General features: G+C 45.5%; 1 protein-coding gene across 4 annotated transcripts in view; it reads right to left on the reverse strand.

Moving 5' to 3' along the window:
* Nucleotides 1-505, reverse strand: part of GUCY2F (guanylate cyclase 2F, retinal) — a 347,423-nt gene extending 346,918 nt beyond the window's left edge. For all 4 annotated transcript variants that reach the window (XM_085608170.1, XM_085608167.1, XM_085608168.1 and 1 more), the window contains exon 1: nucleotides 336-505. The gene's annotated coding sequence lies outside the window, so the exon portion shown is untranslated. The remainder of the gene's footprint in view (nucleotides 1-335) is intronic.
* Nucleotides 506-23,315: the final 22,810 nt, after the last annotated feature.

A 23,315-nucleotide genomic window follows, 5' to 3' on the forward strand; every position in this document is an offset into this window, starting at 1 on the left:
AACCAGCACCGTGAGTGACTGTGACATGTATCAGTGTTGTATGCCTGCTGTACTCAAGCAGCCTCAAATGGGCTATTGTTTGTTGCTATAGTTTCATCCCACCAACATCTTTAGATCAATAACACAATGACTTGGGTCGATGGGGAGTATGTCTAGAAACATTTCCAGTCTCCCTACTGAAGTGTATTGCTAAACCAATATATACGATAAAAAAACAATATGCGTTGCTCAACAATGACTAACCATGATAAAACCAACATACAATTATATACCTCTGTCTTTATCTTATATACATACACATGTGCGTTTTTTCCCGCAATTTGTAAGTTACTTACCAACATAAATTCCAAGTAGTTGGGACAGCTCCTTTGTCGATTATCAGAAACCCAGCCATGTCAGTGTCTTAATATCGGTTTTATCAGCTTGCGCGGGAAGGTGTCGGTGACCCATGATAGGGCGGCCGCATGCGAAAAAGGGCACAGAAAGTAGCACCCTCACGTTGTTGATGAACTGTAACCGGCCTCTTCATAGCCCCTTCTGCACCGAGATGAAAATAATCCCCAAGACTCCCTGCTCAGCAGGATGGCAGGGGCGGATCAGGCTTCACAGAGAAGGGACGCGGTAAACCTCTTAAACTGATAGCATCAATGTCAACCCATGACCTATCTATGACCTGCGCTGCAAGCCCGGCACGAGGCTGCCACTCTCATCTTCACTCCATTGCGATGCGCACAGGTGGGTCTGCAAAATGAGTTTTTTTCTTAAATGTGTTCTTTGGAGCTGTTCCTTGACTCCATGCTTTTGTCTTTCTGCTGTTTAAGTATTTCTTTTATCCAAATTGCACTCAAAAATCTTAGCACATTTTCAATAATAAAAACATAACATAACGAAATGAAATGAAATGAAATGAAATGAAAATGAAATGAAATGAATGAATGAAAAGATAATTTATAAAGCGCGATGGCTACCCTGGGGCGTCCCAGCGCTGCAGAGGTTGGACTAGGCGGAGTACGCTAGACTTAAACGAATTATTAAGATGATTTATTAAAAAGATGATAACCGTAGAGTCATCACATTTGGCAAATTGAATCATCATGATACAAAACGTAACTTTTCTCTAATTGTGGGCTGAATGACAACTGTTCCTAAAATTAAAATCTGTGCCTCAGTTGTAGCTCCTCCTTGAGAACTGCTGTGCTTCTCTGAGGATTGCAGGGCCAGGCACTGAGCCTGCAGTGGTCACCAGGAGTTCTTGGAGAAGTCAGGCGACAGATGGTGAGGTGTTGGTACACAGTAGCCCTTCCGAGAATGTCCGCGGCAATGTTTTTGGAGGGCATTAACCCCTTCACTGCCAGGCCTTTTCCCCCTCCTGTGCCAAGCCTTTTTTAGGTCTCGCCTAGCTATTGCATTTACGCAATCGCTATGCGAGACTCTAGTAAGAGGGGCATTTCAAAGTGCTCCCAAAAGTGGATTGCATGGCGAGCACGCGCACAATCACGTACATCGTGCCGCCATGCAATCCGTTTGGGGAAGCGCTACAGCCCACTGGCGCCCTCGGCATCATACTTCAAAGGGTTTTGCTTTCACTTTTGCACGGCGAGCGCTCGCTCGCGTCCGGAGCACTTTAGAAGCCGGGCTTGTCTTGTTACTCAGTGCCAACATGACATGTTTACAGCTCCATGGCGAATTCCGTTGTGCGTGTTCGTAAGGATAACATAATAGTCACTTTTGTGATAAACAAAATCATATTTGCCAGTCTCTATAGAGGCCATGACAAATGTTAATCGAATACATTTTTTCTTTTGTGGTATACTCCAATTTAATCTCGAATTTTCATCTCCCTTTCTTCACATTCCATTCTTTGTCTCCTCTTCCTCTTTTGTCCCTTTACCCGTCCTGATGTTGCACGTGCCCTTTCGTGCAAACCATGCAGCACTGGCTAATACTGTCACGCATAGCAGCGCACTTCTCCGCCATCCCTCTCCTCAGCTCACCTCTCCATCCCGCTCGCGATAGTCCCCTGGGGTATAGCTGCTCATGCCCCTCCCCATGCTGTGGTTTATGCCATCATGTGATTTTCCCACCCTCTCCGCACAGACGGGAAATTCGGATTGCTGTACTTGGTGGGAGTGATGGGAAGAGGGGCTCTTGGTACCTTTAACATTAGTGCCCCCCAACCCCCTCCTCGCTTGTGTCATCCCCCCACCTCGCTTCGATAAGAGAGCAGGACGCGTCAGCGGTCCTCCTCCCCCCAGCTAGATAAATCACCCGGCGTCCACCTTTCATTCCTTCCAGGAAGAGGTGGCCCAGAGCTCGGCTGCCTTTCCCCTCTGTCGCCGGCTCTGCGGCTTCTTGGCGCCATTGCTTGAACACTGCTGCCCTCTACCCATGCACAGCGGCATGACACCCAGGGCAGCCAGTCTTCCTGTTATGTTTCAGAGTAGGGACGATTGAAAATACAAACCAAGCCTTGTATAAATACATGCCGACATAGAGCAGGCAAGTGGCATAGTAGGGGAATGTGTTTTCCCCGTTACCTTATTTTGAAATAGAAGACAATCTGGCTAAATCGGGTCTCTTTGGCACTTCATTTTTGGCAGTTTGATAATGTACAACAAAAAACAGAATTGTAGTCTCTGTTTTTGTGTGCCTTTCATAACAAACATTGGCATAGCCAATAGGTCTCGCCTTTGGGACCTTATACGTGTTTAGCCATGCAACAGTTGCATAACTAAATACTTATAAGGTCCCAAAAGCGAGACCTATTGGCTATGCCAATGCTTGTTTGGCTATTTGGGGTAGTGCGCGCTTAGACCCCTGTAACTTTTTGACCACATAAGGTATCCACGCCAAATTTGCGTCCTTTTCTTCCAACATCATTGGGATTCTAAAGGTACTCAGGGTTTGTGGATTCCCCTGGAGGGGTCACAGAAATGAGCCAAAATACAGCAAAATATTGGTTTTTTTCGGAAAAATGGGAAAAACGGGCTGCAAATGAAAGCATCTGGGTTTTCCCCTGCAAATGTTATAAAAAAAGGGGTTTTGGGGTTGAAATCACCATTTTCCCAGCTTTTAGGGGATACCAGACTTTTGTCAGAAACCCAACATTTTTTACACAGTTTTGGCATTTTTCTGGGACATAGCCTATTTTTGCTATTTTTTGTGCTTTCGACCTCCTTACAGTTAATGATAGAAATGGGTACAAAAGCAATAATGGATCCTGGAAAGCTATACATTTTAGAGAAGTAGACAAAATTCTGAATTCAGCAAGGGGTCATTTGTGTAGATCCATCAAGGTTTCTTTATGGAAACTAACAGTTAAATATAGGATAAATTGAAAATTAGTTGAAAAAAACAGCCTTTTGTGTCAACGTTTTCACCTGTAACTTCTTCTAATTATGACAGCTCTTTGAAAGCAATATACCGTTACATCCGCTGGACATTACTGGTTGTGGGGATATATAGGACTTGTAGGTTCACCAAGAACCCGACGAACCCAGAGCCAAAATCTGAGCAGCAACTTGCAATGGTTTTTTATTATGTACCGGGTATATAGAAATTATTCTGTAAAAATGTGTACATGGAAAAATCGGTATGAAAGACACCTATGTATTTCTGAAATGGGAACAAAATATAGAGTTTAGAAACAGTAGATATTTGCACATTTTCGAAATTGGGAATACTCATACTAGCATGAGAATTATCAGTCATTATTTAGAATGACTTCTTTTGTACACAATATCTTTCATTTGGAAGGCAGAAATGCATCGAAAGGCAATAGGTAATAACAGTTCCTTTACAAAACTGAATTACCCTAAGTCTTCCGATAAAAATGGCACCTCGCTTGTGTGGGTAGGCATAGTGCCCACGACAGGAAATGGTTCAAAACTCAACGTGAACACACCACATTTTCACAATGAAAATGTACCCTTTTTTTGCGAAGTGTCTAGCTGTAGTTTTTTAACACTGAGCTCTGCCGGCACCTAGTGAAATGTTGCAAACCTATACATTTTTTAAAACTAGACACCCAGGGGAATCCAGGATGGGGTGACTTGACTGCCTCCCACCAGGTTCTGTTACCCAAAATCCCTTACAAACCTAAAGAATTGTAAAAAAAAACACATTTTCCCCACATTTCTGTGGTGGAAAGTTCTGGAACCTGTGTGGATCTACAAATTTCCATGCACCCCGCGTTCCCCAAAGTCTTACGAAAAAAATGGTACCTCACTTGTGGGGGTCGGTCTAGTGCCCGTGACAGGAAACGGCGTAAAACGCAACGTGGTCACACCTCAATTTCGCAGTGAAAAATGACCCTTTTTTGGCAAAGTGCCTAGCTCTAGTTTTTGAACCCTAGCTCTGCGGGCACCTTGGGAAACCTAGCAAACCTATACATTTTTGAAAACTAGACACCCAGGGGAATCCAGGATGGGGTGACTTGACTGCCTCCCACCAGGGTCTGTTACCCAGAATCCGTTGCAAACCTAAAAAATTGTCCAAAAAAACATAGTTTCTCCACATTTCTGTGGTGGAAAGTTCCGGAATCCGCGTGGATCCACAAATTTCCACCCACCCCGCGTTCCCCAAAGTCTTACGAGAAAAACGGTACCTCACTTGTGCGGGTCGGCCTAGTGCTTGCGACAGGAAACGGCGCAAAACACAACGTGGTCACACCTCAATTTCGCAGTGAAAAATGGCCCTTTTTTGGCAAAGTGCCTAGCTGTAGTTTTTGAACCCTAGCTCTGCGGGCACCTTGGGAAACCTAGCAAACCTATACATTTTTTAAAACTAGACACCCAGGGGAATCCAGGATGTGGTGACTTGACTGCCTCCCACCAGGGTCGGTTACCCAGAATCCCTTGCAAACCTAAAAAAGTGTAAAAAAAACCCATATTTTCTCCACATTTCTTTGGTGGAAAGTTCCGGAATCTGCGTGGATCCACAAATTTCCACCCACCCCGCGTCCCCCAAAGTCTTACGAGAAAAACTGTACCTCACTTGTGCGGGTCGGCCTAGTGCCCACGACAGGAAACGGCACAAAACGCGACGTGGTCACATCTCAATATCGCAGTGAAAAATTACCCTTTTTTGACAAAGTGTGTAGCTCTAGTTTATGAACCCTAGCTCTGCGGGCACCTTGGGAAACCTAGCAAACCTATACATTTTTGAAAACTAGACACCCAGGGGAATCCAGGATGGGGTGACTTGACTGCCTCCCACCAGGGTCTGTTACCCAGAATCCCTTGCAAACCTAAAAAATTGTCCAAAAATACACATTTTCCCCACATTTCTGTGGTGGAAAGTTCCGGAATCTGTGTGGATCCACAAATTTCCACCCACCCCGCGTTCCCCAAAGTCTTACGAGAAAAACTGTACCTCACTTGTGCGGGTCGGACTAGTGCCCGCGACAGGAAACGGCACAAAACGCAACGTGGTCACACCTCAATTTCGCAGTGAAAAATGACCCTTTTTTGGCAAAATGTCTAGCTGTAGTTTTTGAACCCTAGCTCTACGGGCATCTTGGGAAACCTAGCAAACCTATACATTTTTGAAAACTAGAAACCCAGGGGAATCCAGGATGGGGTGACTTGACCACCTTCCACCAGGGTCTGTTACCCAGAATCCCTTGCAAACCTAAAAAATTGTCCAAAAAAACATATGTTCTCCACATTTCTGTGGTGGAAAGTTCCGGAATCTGTGTGGATCCACAAATTTCCACCCACCCCGCGTTCCCCAAAGTCTTATGAGAGAAACGGTACCTCACTTGTGGGGGTCGGCCTAGTGCCCGCGGCAGGAAACGTCGCAAAACACAACGTGGTCACACCTCAATTTCGCAGTGAAAAATGACCCTTTTTTGGCAAAATGTCTAGCTGTAGTTTTTGAACCCTAGCTCTGCGGGCACCTTGGGAAACCTAGCAAACCTATACATTTTTGAAAACTAGACACCCAGGGGAATCCAGGATGGTGACTTGACTGCCTCCCACCAGGGTCTGTTACCCAGAATCCCTTGCAAACCTAAAAAATTGTCAAAAAAAACACATTTTCCCCACATTTCTGTGGTGGAAAGTTCCGGAATCTGCGTGGATCCACAAATTTCTACCCACCCCGCGTTCCCCAAAGTCTTACGAGAAAAACGGTACCTCACTTGTGTAGGTTGGCCTAGTGCCCGCGACAGGAAACGGCACAAAACGCAACGGGGTCACACCTCAATTTCGCAGTGAAAAATGACCCTTTTTTGGCAAAATGTCTAGCTGTAGTTTTTGAACCCTAGCTCTGCGGGCACCTTGGGAAACCTAGCAAACCTATACATTTTTGAAAACTAGACACCCAGGGGAATCCAGGATGGGGTGACTTGACTGCCTCCCACCAGGGTCTGTTACCCAGAATCCCTTGCAAACCTAAAAAATTGTCAAAAAAAACACATTTTCCCCACATTTCTGTGGTGGAAAGTTCCGGAATCTGCGTGGATCCACAAATTTCCACCCACCCCGCGTTCCCCAAAGTCTTATGAGAAAAACGGTACCTCACTTGTGTGGGTCGGCCTAGTGCCCGCGACAGGAAACGGCGCAAAACGCAACGTGGTCACACCCTCAATTTCGCAGTGAAAAATGACCCTTTTTCGGCAAAGTGCCTAGCTCTAGTTTTTTAACCCTAGTTCTGCGGGCACCTTGGGAAACCTAGCAAACCTATACATTTCTGAAAACTAGACACCCGGGGGCTTCCAGGGAGGTATGGCTTGCGTGGATCCCCCAACGTTTCCTTACCCAGAATCCCCTGTAAACCTCAATTTTAGCTGAAAAAAATCACATTTTTCACACACTTTTGTGTGGGAAAGTTGTGGCATCACCGGGCTCACTCAAATTTCCCACCACCCAGCGTTCCCCCGGGTCTCCCGGTAAAAATGGTGCCTCACTTGTGTGGGAGGCCCAAGTACCCGCGACAGGCAAGGGCCCACAACGTAGTGAGGCGACATCAAAATTGCCTATCTCAAAACCACCTGGTTTTGCAAGGGGGTCACTTGGGTTTTTGGCCCGGTGCTTGGCGGCCATCTAGGGAAACCTACCAAACCCATACATTTCTGAACACTAGACACCCGGGGGCTTCCAGGGAGGTATGGCTTGCATGGATCCTTCAACGTTTCCTTACCCAGAATCCCCTGCAAACCTCAATTTTAGCTGAAAAAAATCACATTTTTCACACACTTTTGTATGGGAAAGTTGTGGCATCACCGGGCTCACTCAAATTTCCCACCACCCAGCGTTCCCCCGGGTCTCCCGGTAAAAATGGTGCCTCACTTGTATGGGAGGCCCAAGTACCCGCGACAGGCAAGGGCCCAAAACGTAGTGAGGCGACATCAAAATTGCCTATCTCAAAACCACCTGGTTTTGCAAGGGGGGTCACTTGGGTTTTTGTCCCGGTGCTCGGCGGCCATCTAGGGAAACCTACCAAACCCATACATTTCTGAAACCTAGACACCCGGGAGCTTCCAGAGAGGTATGGCTTGCATGGATCCCCCAACGTTTCCTTACCCAGAATCCCCTGCAAACCTCAATTTTAGCTGAAAAAAATCACATTTTTCACACATTTTTGTGTGGAAAAGTTGTGGCATCACTGGGCTCACTCAAATTTCCCACCACCCAGCGTTCCCCCAGGTCTCCCGGTAAAAATGGTGCCTCACTTGTGTGGGAGGCCCAAGTACCCGCGACAGGCAAAAGCCCAAAACGTAGTGATGCGACATCAACATTGCCTATCAAAAAAAGATTTTGGGCCCTTGCCTGTCGCGGGTACTTGGGCCTCCCACACAAGTGAGGCACCATTTTTACCGGGAGACCCGGGGGAACGCTGGGTAGTGGGAAATTTGAGTGAGCCCAGTGATGCCACAACTTTCCCACACAAAGATGTGTGAAAAATTTGATTTTTTCAGCTAAAATTGATGTTTGCAGGGGATTCTGGGTAAGGAAACGTTGGGGGATCCACACAAGGCCATACCTCCCTGGAAGCCCCCGGGTGTCTAGTTTTCAGAAATGTATGGGTTTGGTAGGTTTCCCTAGATGGCCTCCGAGCACCGGGCCAAAAACCCAGATGACCCCCCTTATAAAACCAGGTGTTTTTGAGATAGGCAATTTTGATGTCGTCTCACTACGTTTTGGGCCCTTGCCTGTCGTGGGTACTTGGGCCTCCCACACAAGTGAGGCACCATTTTTACCGGGAGACCCGGGGGAACACTGGGTGGTGGGAAAGTTGAGTGAGCCCGGTGATGCCACAACTTTTCCTCACAAAAATGTGTGAAAAAAATAATTTTTTCAGCTAAAATTGAGGTTTGCAGGGGTTTCTGGGTAAGGAAACGTTGGGAGATCCACGCAAGCCATATCTCCCTGGAAGCCCCGGGTGTCTACTTTTCAGAAATGTATGGGTTTGGTAGGTTTCCCTAGATGGCCGCCGAGCACGGGCCAAAAAGACAGTTGACCCCCTTGCAAAACCAGATCGTTTTGACATAATTAGTTGTTTGTTTCTACAGCGTGACAATTTCGGCACAATATTGCAAGGAAAATGTGACAGACATTTTGAGGTTTGCAGGACATTGTGGATAAAATAACTTTTTGAAATTCACAAGCGAGACATCACCATGAACTCCCATGGGTTTACGACAATATCTACAGTTGATGGGTTATTCTTACATGGAACATACACCTTGGCAGAGAAACTAAAAAGACAAAGATTCCTGCACAGCCATCTATTCCTCAAACACACACACATACTGGTTGCATTTGTCACGAGGGCGAGGGATGGTTCAGTATGTTACATTTTATTAACAAGAGATTTCACTAAAATGAAATGCACTGTCAATAATTAAATGGACAAAAAACTGAACCAATGACTCGCAGCTCGTGAGCTGTAAAGCCACGGCAAGGCACCAACCGCTTTACAGGCCATTCACACACCTTTCATCCGTGATACACACAAGACCATTCACACCACCAGGCACAAAATCAACACATCACAACATTCACAAAAAGGGACAAGGTACACCCTGCTTCAGGAAGACAAAAAAGACAAATATTACTGCACAGCCATCTAATCCTAAAGCACACACACATACTGGTTGAATTTGGCACGAGGGTGAGTAACGGTTCAGTATATACAATTGTATTAGCAAGTGATTTCACAAAAATGAAATGCACTATTAATAATTGAAAGGACGAGAAACTGAACCATTGACTCACAGCGGATGTATGTTGTTACAACGCACACTTTTACAACGCATGCACTTACAACGCACTTTTTACAACGCAACATCCACTACAACGCATTCCATTACATAGCATGACACTACAACGCATTTTTAAAAACTACCTTTACAACGCATTCCATTACATCGCATACTACCTTTACAACGCATACCATTACAACGCATAATATTAAATTGCATTTATGGTAAATATTGGATAGTATAGGGGTAAAAATTACTATTCTAACTCCAGGGGGTGCAACAGTAGGGTAAGTGTTGGATAGTATAGGGGTAAAAATTACTATTCTAACTCCAGGGGGTGCAACAGTAGGGTAAGTGTTGGATAGTATAGGGGTAAAAATTGCTATTCTAACTCCAGGGGGTGCAACAGTAGGGTAAGTGTTGGATAGTATAGGGGTAAAAATTACTATTCTAACTCCAGGGGGTGCAACAGTAGGGAAAGTGTTGGATAGTATAGGGGTAAAAATTACTATTCTAACTCCAGGGGGTGCAACAGTAGGGTAAGTGTTGGATAGTATAGGGGTAAAAATTACTATTCTAACTCCAGGGGGTGCAACAGTAGGGTAAGTGTTGGATAGTATAGGGGTAAAAATTACTATTCTAACTCCAGGGGGTGCAACAGTAGGGTAAGTGTTGGATAGTATAGGGGTAAAAATTACTATTCTAACTCCAGGGGGTGCAACAGTAGGGTAAGTGTTGGATAGTATAGGGGTAAAAATTACTATTCTAACTCCAGGGGGTGCAACAGTAGGGAAAGTGTTGGATAGTATAGGGGTAAAAATTACTATTCTAACTCCAGGGGGTGCAACAGTAGGGTAAGTGTTGGATAGTATAGGGGTAAAAATTACTATTCTAACTCCAGGGGGTGCAACAGTAGGGTAAGTGTTGGATAGTATAGGGGTAAAAATTACTATTCTAACTCCAGGGGGTGCAACAGTAGGGTAAGTGTTGGATAGTGTAGTGTAATATTATGCGTTGTAATGGTATGCGTTGTAAAGGTAGTATGCGATGTAATGGAATGCGTTGTAAAGGTAGTTTTTAAAAATGCGTTGTAGTGTCATGCTATGTAATGGAATGCGTTGTAGTGGATGTTGCGTTGTAAAAAATGCGTTGTAAGTGTAGTGTGTTGTAAAAGTTGCGTTGTAAAGGTTGTTCCCCCTCACAGCTCGTGAGCTGTAAAGCCACGACAAGGCACCAACCTCGTTACAGGCCATTCATACACCTTTCATACGTGTGACACATACAAAACATTCACGCCGCCAGCCGCGGGCCCATCACATTACAACACTCACACCAGCAGACAGCGCCATTCAAGGGCCCATCACTTCCACACGCCCACATTCCTGACACAGCAACCACACAAACTGATGGATTGCGCGGAGTGGCGCTCAGCTAGCAGTGTGTGTAGTGACCAGCACCAAGTCACTACTCACACACCGCCAGTCGAGCGCCAGTCCACACACACCGCCAGCCAAGCACCAGTCCACGCACACCTCCAGCCAAGCGCCACTTTACACCATCACCGCCAGCCAAGCGCCACTCCACGCACACAACCAGCCAAGCGCCAGTCCACGCACACCGCCAGCCAAGCGCCAGAACACACACACCGCCAGCCAAGCGCCAGTCCACGCACACCTCCAGCCAAGCACCAACCTACACACACCACCATCACATTTAGGATTTTATATACAAAAAAACACAAACAAATTGCAAATAGATACAAATCTTCTAACACAAAATCTGAAACTAAATACATTGCACTAATGCCATCCTTGAAATAGAATAATTGTTTTAAACAATACAGACCAGGCAGGTCACTTTACCACTCATGGAAGCTCCCAAAATTTCTTTTGCGTGTGGTACGCTCTAAAACAAGCAGGCATACACAGCCCAGGGTTAGAAGGGACAGAAATAACGAGACTCCTTCCGCTTATCTCTTCGCCAACAGACTCTACATCTCCAAGTGGGAAAATCTTTTGAACGTGTGGGAGGGATGTAATCAGGAAAGTGGCGATCTTTCAATCGAGCCACATCCTCCACCACTCCAAATCTAGGAACACTTGCCTGTTCCACATCAACAAGGCTAGCTATCACAGAGTGCTGAAACTGAAGAAATGTCAACTTTGACGCAGGAGAATACTCCTTGAACACAATAAAAGCATTGAAATTTGCTAATTCGAAGAAATGGATGTCCAACTTCTTATACCAAACATAAGCCTTCCGAATAGCAGAGTACGGTTCCAACCTCTGATCTACTCTGTCAACACCACCCATGTGCTTATTGTAGTCTAGAATGCACACAGATTTGCGCACTTCAGCAACCTGACCCCAAACATCCACAGGTGAAGTACTCTCATCATGGATGGTAGTCAGCATGTACACATCCCTCCTGTCCACAAATTTTACAGCTAGTAGTTCATCACTACGCAAGGAACTGCACTGCCCCCTCTGAAGTTTTTTGCAAACAAGCTCTTTCGGATAACCTTTACGGTTAGAGCGGATTGTGCCACATGCAAAAGTGTCCACTTTATACAATTCCTTAAATAATTGCACAGCAGTATAGAAGTTATCAAGGTACAAATGGTGGCCTCTGTTAAACAGTCTTCTAGCAAGATCCCATACAATTTTCTCTGAAACTCCAAAAGTGGACGGACAACCTGGGGGGTCAATAGTAGAATCTCTACCAGTGTACACACGAAAATTAAAAACATATCCTGTCCTACTCTCAGACAACATATACAGCTTAATTCCATAGCGTGCTCTCTTGCTAGGGATGTACTGCCTAAAAACCAAACGGCCCTTGAACAAGACCAAAGACTCATCAATCGATATTTCTTTCCCTGGAGAATAGATCTCAGAAAATCGATCTGCAAAGTGATCAAGAATGGGCCGAATCTTAAAAAGACGGTCACAGTCAGGGTGATCTCGTGGCAACGCCATAGAATTATCAACAAAATGCAGCATACGTAGCAAGAGTAAATACCGATTACGAGTCATAGCTGCAGGAAATATGGCAGTTGCCAACAAAGGGCTAGTAGACTAATATGAAGCCAAGGTTGGCTTCCTTACCACACCCATCAATAAAGTCAAACCCAAAAACTTCTTAATCTCTTCCAGATATGTGGGAGACCACCGGGTAGCTCTAGACTGGGGCCTAAGTTTGTCACTGTTGTCCCTCAAAAACTGTTCAGCATACAAATTTGTCTGCTCAACAATCTCACCCAAAAATACATCATCCATAAGCAACTGAAAAAACTGTATAGGCAAAAAGTGTTCACAATCCACTCTACACCCTGCATCACCGCTAAAGGCAGGCAACACCGGCTGCACCATGTTTGGATCAACCCAAAGTCCAGCACTTCCAGTAGGAAGCCTAGCAGCCTCAGACTGCAATCCAGATGCCTCTTGCACCATCGGCACAGCAGTTTCCTCCTCTAAGACAGGCACTTCATCCGCACTGAGAGTTGCTTCATCCACACCAAGAGTACCTTCATCTGCACTGAGAGTACCTTCATCATCCGATGATTCCATGTGGAGAGAAAACTCACTGCCAGAATCTTCCCCTCCCTCCTCTCCCTCAGACGCACTGTCAGTCTCATAATCATGCTCAGAGGAAGATTCAAGAAGCATACCAACCACCTGTTGAGCAGTCATTCTACGGCTAGCCATAATGCTTATTAATAAAGGTAACTTGTCAAACATGTCAACAACAACAAACACTTTGTAAAATAAGTAATAAACAAAAAGCACCTTTATCAAAAACACATATATACTCCAAAACAATACCACTCACTTGCCAGAGGCAGCTAAACTACTCACCACCACCTACTCTGCACAGACACAGTATGGATCAACAATATCCCACTAAAAAGAAAGAGAAAAGAAATTACACATAAGACTATGCAAAACACATCGCAAAGAATTTCATGCTCAAACCACTAACTAAATATGCTGCTATTATGACATCACTTACAAAAAAATTAATTCAAACATTACAATATTACTCATTTGGAGTAAATACAAAAAAATTAATTCTTACCAAAAAAATGCAACTACACAAAACTGCAGAACAACCACTGTCGAAACCGGAAACAGGAATCAAAAGCTTTAGACTAGAATAAAAAGGAGAAAAAAACATTAATGTCACATATGCATATAATGCTCTAGACCATCACGTACTGCGCAAAATTTATTGCTTGAACCTCCCACTTTCAAGAAGGAAAGATCGATGGCCCAATCCTTTACAGGCAACGCGGCGAGAATCTGGAACTCAGCCTCAGCTCCGGACCACCCCCTCTTCCCAGTCCTTCAAAACTGACCTCAAAGTTCTCCTCCTGCAAAGACACTTCCAAACTTAATTCACGCCCTCTCTATTGTCTGAAGGAAGTCTTTACATTATAGGAAATTCTGCTCTCCATGCCTATAGAAGTGCCTTCCCAGTGTGTTCCTGTGTTTTGAGTGTCTGCCATTTATTGCACTTTTATACCTCTACTTGTACTTTGTACTCTTTTGTAACTTGCACACATGTCACTTTTCCTCTTGTAACGTATTGTTTGCTACCTCTTGTATTTTGTTTGCTTTTGATACATGCACAATTACCACCATTGCCTCATGTAATGTAACGTTTGCTCTTGTTTTCTGAGTGTCTGCCATTTATTGCAGTATTTTACCTCTACTTATATTTTGTACTCTTTTGTAACATGCACACATCACTTTTTCCTCTTGTAACGTATCGTCTGCTACCTCTTTGATTTTGTTTGTACTTTAAAATATTTAAAAAATAATGTGGCCATAAGGGGAGCGACCCTTGCCTAAGGCGCAGCTCCCACAAACAACCCCAAACCTAAAAAACGAAAAAAAACCCTGGCACTAGTGGCCATTCCTGCTGCACGATCGTGCAGCAGGAATGCATAAAAGAGACATCGGGGGCAGAGGCGTAGCTAGAGCTTGTGGCGACCTGGGCTATCTCTCAGATTGCCGCCCCTGGGGAGGGAGGGTTGCTGGGGAAAAAGGACGGCGACCACTTGAAAGAGGTCCGAGAGACACTTAGTATCGCCGCTAATAGTTACCTCGATCATGCAAGTTACATGCACATACATGACAAGGTCCAAGGCTACACAGTTGAATACACCGGTGACTGTCAGTACAAAAGAGAACACACAGATTGCATGATCTATCTGGGGACTCAGAAAAACCGCATGTGACATCCATCAGAGAGCTGCGTGAATAATTACCTGGTAATCCCCTCCGCACAATGCAAACATGCACATACATGACACTGTTCAGGGATCCATCATCTAAAGCTGACATTAAATGACCATTCATCATAGTCCCCCCATTAAAGCAGTGCACTTTGTGATCTGTATGGTGCATGTTCTTTGCAGCAGGCACATTAACCCTCTGTGCTACCTTTCCAGGAGTCAACCCTTCCACTAGACAAAACTCCATCTCTCTCTAGGAAGAACATTAATCACTAAAGTTATCATGACATTTTTATTGTTTCTGAAAATTGCTGGAGGCCAGGAAGGAGGCAGCAAGTTTTTTTCAAACCATAATATACTTGCAAACACTAAGCACCCACCCGAAATAGGTACCCAGTGAGGTAACACCGTTCGCATCGCCCTAACCTGCTCAAGGTTCATGTGACCTCAGTGACAGAGTCACAGCGACTGGATCACTGTTGCTCTAGGGTGTGCTGCTTCGTAGGCCTGCCCGCAAGACTGGAGATGAACTTCAGTATGGATTGTGGTGGACAGGCCTTCAAGGTTAACCCACAATTGACACCACTAGGGTACACCTGCTTGTGCTAAGACATCATGCCTTCTAAGGTCTAGTGGGGCCTTCTAAGGTCTAGCATGGGAATGTGCTCCCTCAGTACAGTGGTCTGGTGGACTGGTCATGAAGGCTGAACACGGTTCCCCAGTTCCAAATTCGACAGCTCTGGCCATAGTGCCACATCCTCTCCCCGACTGAACACCATACTTGCCCACTGAGAGAAACTCGCACTACCTTCAGCTATAACCTAATTGTGCCCGCTATAAACACTTGGATGTGGCTCAATTCAAATTATGCACTTGATAAGAGTAATATGCTGCCTAAAAAAAATAATAAAAGCAACCACTCATAGGGAATGCAAAGCATGTGAAATGTAAGCAGAAACAACATGGTTACCTTTAACGATCTCTCACTCACTATTCAGAAATCAGCGAGTGGTTTTACCTGAAAAGTTATGGACATGACTAGAGGGCCCTGAAGGGTATAAAAAGACCACATCCATAAACACAGAGCCATGGTACACGTGTTTTCCAATCCACCCATCAACCAGGTATTGCAGTACCTCCAGGAATGGTACACTTTCCCACCTGGGAACAACAATGCTGTTCAAAGAAAGACGAGAAAACGAAAGTAGCGCTTCACTGGCAAAGTCTGTAAAGTGAGGCTGATGTATTTGGATGTAAATAAAACCAATCTGGCCACTTTGCAACCGCTCTGTCTTGCTTTATTTAGTTATGTATTTATTTTTCATATTAACCTTCGATTTCTCTCCATCCCGCTGCACTTTGGAATAGAAAAATGTCAGAAAAAGGGCATTTCCCGCAAGTGTTTTTCTTTTTTGGATCCATTTCACAGGGAAGGAACTAAATGAAATCGATTGCTAACCGTTTCAAGTTAGGGTTTTCAGTGAATGAGGAGCAAGACCGAAAGAGGATAATAGGAAGAGAGGGGGGGACAGCTGCCAGCACAAAAAAGAAAAGGAAATCCCCCCTCCCCAGCCCCAAAATTCACCTTTCTTCTCCGTTGCACAGGAAGCAAATGGCTTCCTGCGCGACGGAGAACAAAGGGGAAACCTCCAATGACGTCAGCGCGACTCGCGCGCTGACGTCATTGATGACGCGGGGGTGGGGAGCGGGGGGAGGCAGGGGAAGGTCTTCCCCTGCCTTCCCAGTAAAAAAAAAAAGGATCGACCACTCCTGGGGGGAGCGCCAGTGCTTCCCCCGTGGGTGGGTGTCATGACGAGCTGGACTCGTCATGGGCACATCGCGACTGTGCTCCATGACGAGTCCAGCTCGTCATGGGCACAGAACGGGTTAAACATATGCCTTGGTCCCGAACGGATGGGCGCAGACATGGCCGCCGCTTGGGACCCAACCAGGGCATGAACCCTTCTTCCCACTCCATCTCTGGACTCCAAGCTCTTTCCAAGACTTTCCATCTCTTGGGTAGTGGTGCAGCAGAGGCCCAAGAGACAGACCCATTTTCACATTAAGGCCCAGATTTACTAACATTTTGATGGCAGTACATTTTTGGTGCAACCTTGACGCAAAATGCTGGTTGAGATTTACAAAGCCAGAGCCAATTTGCATCGCCCAGCGTGGCTTTGTAAAAAAAAAGTAAAGCAAGAGGAACACGCCTCTAAGGATTGTTTGTGTGCAGGAAGGAAACAATTCAACCCGTAGTACATGCAACATTGTAACATGGCACAATGGTGCCTGCTTTGGTGCTAGGCTGCCTGAAGTGCACCTGCACAATGAAAGAGAAGAGCGCCATATCTTAGTAGATATGGTGCATTTCTGCTCTCTCCATTTCATGCAATGCAGCTCCTCAAGCTGCCTTTCTGCATTGTGAAAGGTTAGTATGTGTAAATATTTAATTTGGGGAAAATATGTGCAGGGGCTTAAAGGTTTACATAGCAATTTACGATCAGAGCTACTGAGTGGAGGGGTTGCTGAGTACCAAGTACCAAGACTGTATAGTTTTATTGCCATCTCATGCCTCTTTCTTCCTACAGTCTACACTTTTGGCCTGTTTTCTCATTCTTGCAGGTTCCTTTTCATCCATTCTTTCTCCCTTTGTCATTTTTTCCTAACATTCTCTTCTTCCTCTCTTTTCTCTCTTTCCCTCCCTTGCTCTTGATCAAAATCTGATGATGAAAAATAAGTTCCAGTCCCAGAGAATTGCCCAGAGAGGTGCTCACCACCTGCAACCACCTACACAAATTAAGCACTGTAGAGTAAATGCTAATAAATTCGGCTGCATTAGCGCATTACAGAACACCCACTACGGAAATCAAATCAAGTAATTGAATGATTCTCTTGGGGGAACAGCATATAAAAGCATAAGCAATATTCATCCTTGCCTCCCATGATACCAAACATTGATGTGAGAATGTTTATTTGTAAAGAGCACAATCACCCGGGAGGCAAGTCTGGCTCGACCTATGGCTGGTGACTGTGAGTTTTTTTGGCGAGCCATGTCTTCAGCTTCTTGTAGAATTTGGGAATTAAAGTTGCATCGCTGATGTTTAATGGCAGGTTTTTCCAGGCTGTAGGAGCAATGCGGGAAAAGACTGACCGCCAGCTCTGGTTCTGCATATTTGTGGGATGTGTGCAAGTAGGAGTCCAACAGAGTGAAAGTGCCTAGTGGGGTTGTCAAACGAGATTCGGTTGTTGTGGTAAGCTATGCCCGTGTAATGTCGGGTTTTAAAGATGTGAGTGAGAACTTTGAACAGGGAACATTTGTGTATTGGAAGTCAGTGGAGTTTCCTGAGGTGTGATGTTATGCTTATGTGGTGTGGAAAGTTGAGTGTGGTCCTGTGTGCCAAATTCTATGTGGTTTGCAGTTGCCTGGTGAGTTGCTTGCTTATACTTGCGTAAGCGGTGATTCCGTAGAACAGCTTGATTGTGTGGATGGCGTTGGTGGTTGTTGTGTGGGTGGTAGTGGGAGGCATTTGAAGATTATACTCAGCATTTTCACAGTGTGGAAGCAGGTGACTGTGTTTGTCTTGGACAATCATGCTCTAGGCAGAGGTGGTGGGAGAGGGGGAGGGTCCGAGTTCAGTTGGCCACCAGGTGGAGTCGCACAGCTTTTCGTTCTTTCCCAAAATTGCAACATCTGTCTTGTCAGTGTTCAGTTTGAGGCAGTTTGTCATCATCCCGTCAGCGATATCCATCACGCAGTTGTCGAACTTGGTCCAGGTGTTTGGGGTTTTGTTCAAGAGAGAGAGGATCAGTTGAGTGTTGTCTGTGTAGGATGGTTGATCTCATAGGTGTGTGGATGATGCTTGTGAGCAGTATCAGTATGTGTTGAAGTGGTTTCAGCTGAGAGATGGTCCATGTGGTATTCAGGACATGAGGTTGCAGGTGTCTGAGCAGTAGGTAGCTAGGCTGACTGATTGGGTTTTCTAGTCAAGAGGGAGCCTATCCATTGCAGTGCTTGCCCTTGGATTCCAATCTGGTGCAGATGAAGTTGAGGTTAGTGTAGGATACTGTGTCGAAGGCCGTGGATCGGGCCAGGAGAATGAGGGCTGCTCAGTCTCCCCTGTCCAGATCATAAAGAAGTCATCTGTCTATGAGGACCGTTTCTGTATTGTGGTTTGGTCTGAAGCCAGATTGTGTGGTGTTGAGAAGTTTGTGTGCATTAAGACGGTTGGTTAGGCAATTGCTGAACAGTTCTGCAGGACTTTGGCTGGGTACCGTAGCAGGAAGATGGGTCAGTAGTTAGCAAGTATCATTGGGTCCACAGATGGCTTCTTAAGCAGGGTGAGTACGGTGCCATGTTTTCAGGCATCTGGTTAGATGGCTGTTGGGATGGAGGCATTCAAGATCAAGGTGAGAGCTGAGCTGATGTGTGGAAATGTGCCTTTTAATGAGCACACCGGTGCAGGGGTCACTTGTTCACAGGTCCATAGACCAACAAAATAGAGATTGCCACTGAAGCTGGAATTCAAATAACAAGTTTATTAATCACTCATGAGTGGGACTACGTCCACACAGCACTCTCAAGTACTGCCTGACGTAGTACACTGAATACACAGACCATGGTGCTTATATACAGAGTTTGTTGCAGAGTAAGCATGTAGTTACAAACAGAAGGTACAAGCATACACAGGAATAACAACCGACAAACATGGGCTGATGGGAGATCACCTCCCCATCCCCCCCCAAGCGCCTTGAGACCCTCCGGGTGAGTAGCGCGCTATACAAATTTCTTGATTGATTGATTGATTGATTAGTCAGCAAAGTGGGTGGGGGAACAGAACTGCTTACAGCAATAGAAAGCAGTTGACAGTTATATCTTTAACCAGGTTCATTCTAGCAGCTACATGCCTTTTCTCAGCACGTACATTGCTTTGGCTCAGTACAGGAGGAGTTAACTAAAGCTGATGACTCAAGCAGAATAGAAGAGAAAGCAACAGTGAAGACGGAAGAATTACATAGCTAACAAAATGGATGCCACAAACAAGATGGCTTCAGCTTACGCTAATGGAAATTATTTCCGATTTCCAGACGACCCTTTTAGAATCAGCTGAAGACATCTTCTTATGTTTTCGAAAGAATACGAAAAATATCACTGACATCGATCTTCATTATTTCATTAATTTCTTGATCACTTGCTAGTCTGGCATTTACATTCTTAACATTCTGTTTAGTCGGTATACACGAGGTACAAGTAGAAACACATAGAGAACAAAGCATTGGGCCACATTGAATACATAGGCAACAAGTGAAAACAATAGCAACAAATATACCGAGAGCTAACAGTAATTTCCAGCCCCATACAGTAAACATGTTCCATAGCCATCCAGTCAAAGTCCAAGTTCCAGAATCCTGGTGGATTTTAGTGGCTATTTTGTGCATCTTGGAAATTGCATCAAAAACAGAAGGGGCGTGGTCAGGGATGTAAATGCAACAGCTACTCCCGATGATGCGACATGCTCCACCACTGTCAGCCAGGATGACATCAATGAGCATCCTACTTTGGAGCATTACAATTCTCGCAATTTGTAGTTCTTCTGTGATATTTCCAAGCGCCATTGCTGTCTGATTGCTCACAGCCTCTACAACACATGTCAAGCGCCTGCTTTTTCTGCTGTTTAAGGCCACACCAGAATAGTCCCAAATTAAAGTCAATATACTGCTGTAGTGCAGTATCAGTTTGATCCACCTCATCATTGTTTATTGTCCTCTTGAATCTGGTCTTGGAAATGTCATTATACAATTTCTAATCTTTATGGTAGGATGCAGGTGCCAAAAGCACAGGTGGAAGCAAAAAGGACACATAGCAGCTACCTGACCAACCAATAGGTAGATGATAATAACCTTTACTTCCGCACATGAAATAGGTGTTGTGTGAGGACAAAAAGCTACTATTGTTTATTCCAATAATATTTAACACTTTAGTACAGTCACTTTTTCCCACAGGGATACTGCCAATACTGCTCACACAGAGATCCGCTCGAGCCCTAGTAACAGCAATAACAGGAGGCTCATTTCCCTTGGTTGTTCGAGTGTTAGGGAAAACATAGCTCACAGAGGAATTTCCTCGACGATACTCCTCCATTTCCCATACAGTTCCTTTAGCTTGTGGATCTCCTTCCTCATCAGGTTAGCAAACTTTATTCAACTGAGCATTTAGTCCTCCTAATCAGCGTAGGTAATATTAGCAACTTCAGAGGCCCACAACAATGCAAACCAGGCTTTGCAGGAGCCATTATGTGAAAACGGCAAGGGAATAAAAGGCGTTCCTCCCTTTTTCTGATGAGCTGGCATCATTCCACATACCCAGCAGTTGGTAACGTTCGTAGCATTGTGTGTATGGTGCAACATCTGAATAAAAGTGTTATTGAGGTCGGACATTCTATACTTTTGCTCATGATAAGGAAGAGTAAAGTAATGGTGTTCAATGGGGACTGGAGTAGTAGCAGTCAGTAGATTTCAGACAGGGGCTACTTCCTCTACAACCCATGTTATTATAGCAACAACAACAACAGTCAAAGTGAGTCCAGTAGCAATTGTTGTTCTTTTGCTACAAACTCTTGCAGCAGTTAGTTTCTTCTCCTTAGGCATATTCATTTTTCATCGACAAACAACAAAACAGACGGTGTCCTAAGGTCCTGGGCAGGAGTTGATTTCTTCACTAACATTGAGACAAGTAGTCACTAAAAGGCTACTCCTTTTGAAGTCAGTCTTTAAGCACCCGGGACAGTGGCTCAAACAGTCTTTTTTAGCAACAAAGTGTCTTTGTTCCTGGGTCGCAGCTGATATCGAGATGTGCCAGGAATTGTGTGGTCTGAGAAGACTTCCTCAGATCCTTCAGGTGGAATACCTTGTCCTTTCTCGGTGACCAGGAGATCGTGGTGATCTGCCAATGCAGCTGGGCTCACTAGGGCATGTGGAACTTTATGACAGTGGGTAGCATGCACCCAATTCTTCCGGTTGGTCACTCGTACTGCAGTCCTGGTAGCCAATAGCACCTGCTCCGGTCCTCGCCACCCCGGTGCTAGGGAGCTAGTTCTCTAGAAGGACTTCGTCAAGATAAAATCTCCAGGCCTCAGATCATGGCCATCACCCTGTGACCTGTCTGAAAGAGTCTTCCGAACCTGTTGATAAATAGAAGACAAACTATCAGTCAACTGAGACAAATAGTCACTCATCAATACATAGAGTACATCATGTATAGGGCTTGGCTTAGGAATCCGCCAAATATTCATTGGCCTTCCAAAAACCACCTCATACGGTGTGAGGCCAGATTGTGTATGTGGATCTAATGGATAGCATTGCTAAAGGAAGTGCATCAGGCCATTTCAAAGATGTGGAAGCCTATTGTTAGAAATGGGATTTCTGGTTGGCTAAGGCTTGCGCCAAAGTCAGGCAGAAACCACCACTCTAGTCAGGGCAAGGAAGTTACACGCCAAAGATAACCCCTGCTCACCCCCTTGGTAGCTTGGCACGAGCAGACAGGCTTATCCCGGAGGCGATGTGTAAAGCGTTTGCGCGCGCACCCAGCAACAACACCCAAGGCCCACCACAAAGGAAACTCCACACAAGGTATTATATAAAAATAACCTTTGTATTATACACAACACATTAGATGAAAACACACACTTTACAATGTGCCAACAGGCACGGGCAGAATTTACAAGGGATTATATATACAGGGGACAGGGCCACATGGACCACTGTCAGGAATTAGCACTTTGTAGAAATAGCACTTAGAACGTAGGAATAATATTTTAGAACATAGCACACAATAACATATATAACACACAATCAGTAACTTCTGATAACCAGAAAGCACCACCTACGCAACCCTAACCACCTTAGGACAGTACTGCGCAGGGAATCAGGACCTCACCAGTACCACCTGTACTAGGAGAAAAACAACCACCTAAGTATCACTCTACCTGTAGGGGTCTAAGCACATAAACACATGATGCATAAAATACATTCAGAGGTGTAAAGCAAAGCACATGATGCATAAACGCATTCAGAGGTGCAAACACAAGGCACATGACGCATAAACACAACCTACACTAGGAAAGACCTTCCCCTACGCATAGGTACAGCTAGCAATCAACATAGCATAAAGGCATTGCGCAGGCGCAAAAATACATATGTAAACATCAACAGGTACCCTAGGTGAGGGCACGACACAGCAAAACTGTCCCCAGGCCGACCTGGCCTTTCAGGGGCTCAAACGCCCTTCGTCCACAAAGTCAGGGCTGGACTGCGCAGGCTGCGCAAGCCAGGCGCACAATGTACAACCTAAACTTTGCAGCTGCCCACTAAGTGCTGGGCAGCTGGGAAAAGGAGTGTGGGCACCACGGTGCCCTTTAACACATATGCCGCACTTGGAGCCTCTCTGGGCTCTGCAAAAACAATGCCCCCAAACGTTGGAGCCTGTTAGGGCTCTGAAATATACAATGCGTGCCCTTGTTGGAGCCTCTCGGGCTCTTTGACCAGCGTGGGGCAACGTTGGAGCGGCCCGCTGCCTTCCGGGGCCGCTCTTTCCTGCCAAACTAATGCCCCCTTTATGTGGGAGCGCACTCGCGCTCTGGGCCCATCAACACTGTCCCGTCGGAGCCTCACAGGCTCAAGCCCCACTGCCCTCACTCACCGGGATCCTGGCGGAGGCGGCGCTAGCGTCTCCGAAGGCGGCGGGGCTCTCCTCTTCCTCCTGAGAGCCCCGCTCGGGCAGCCAGGACCTCAGGGACCCTTCGCTTCTCGGGCGAGGGCACCGGGGCGCAGAGTCGGCTCCTACCTGCTCCGGGGGCCAAACAAACCGTCGC

The sequence above is a fragment of the Triturus cristatus genome, chromosome 5_2, assembly GCF_964204655.1.
Source record: "Triturus cristatus chromosome 5_2, aTriCri1.1, whole genome shotgun sequence".
Lineage (NCBI taxonomy): Eukaryota > Metazoa > Chordata > Amphibia > Caudata > Salamandridae > Triturus > Triturus cristatus.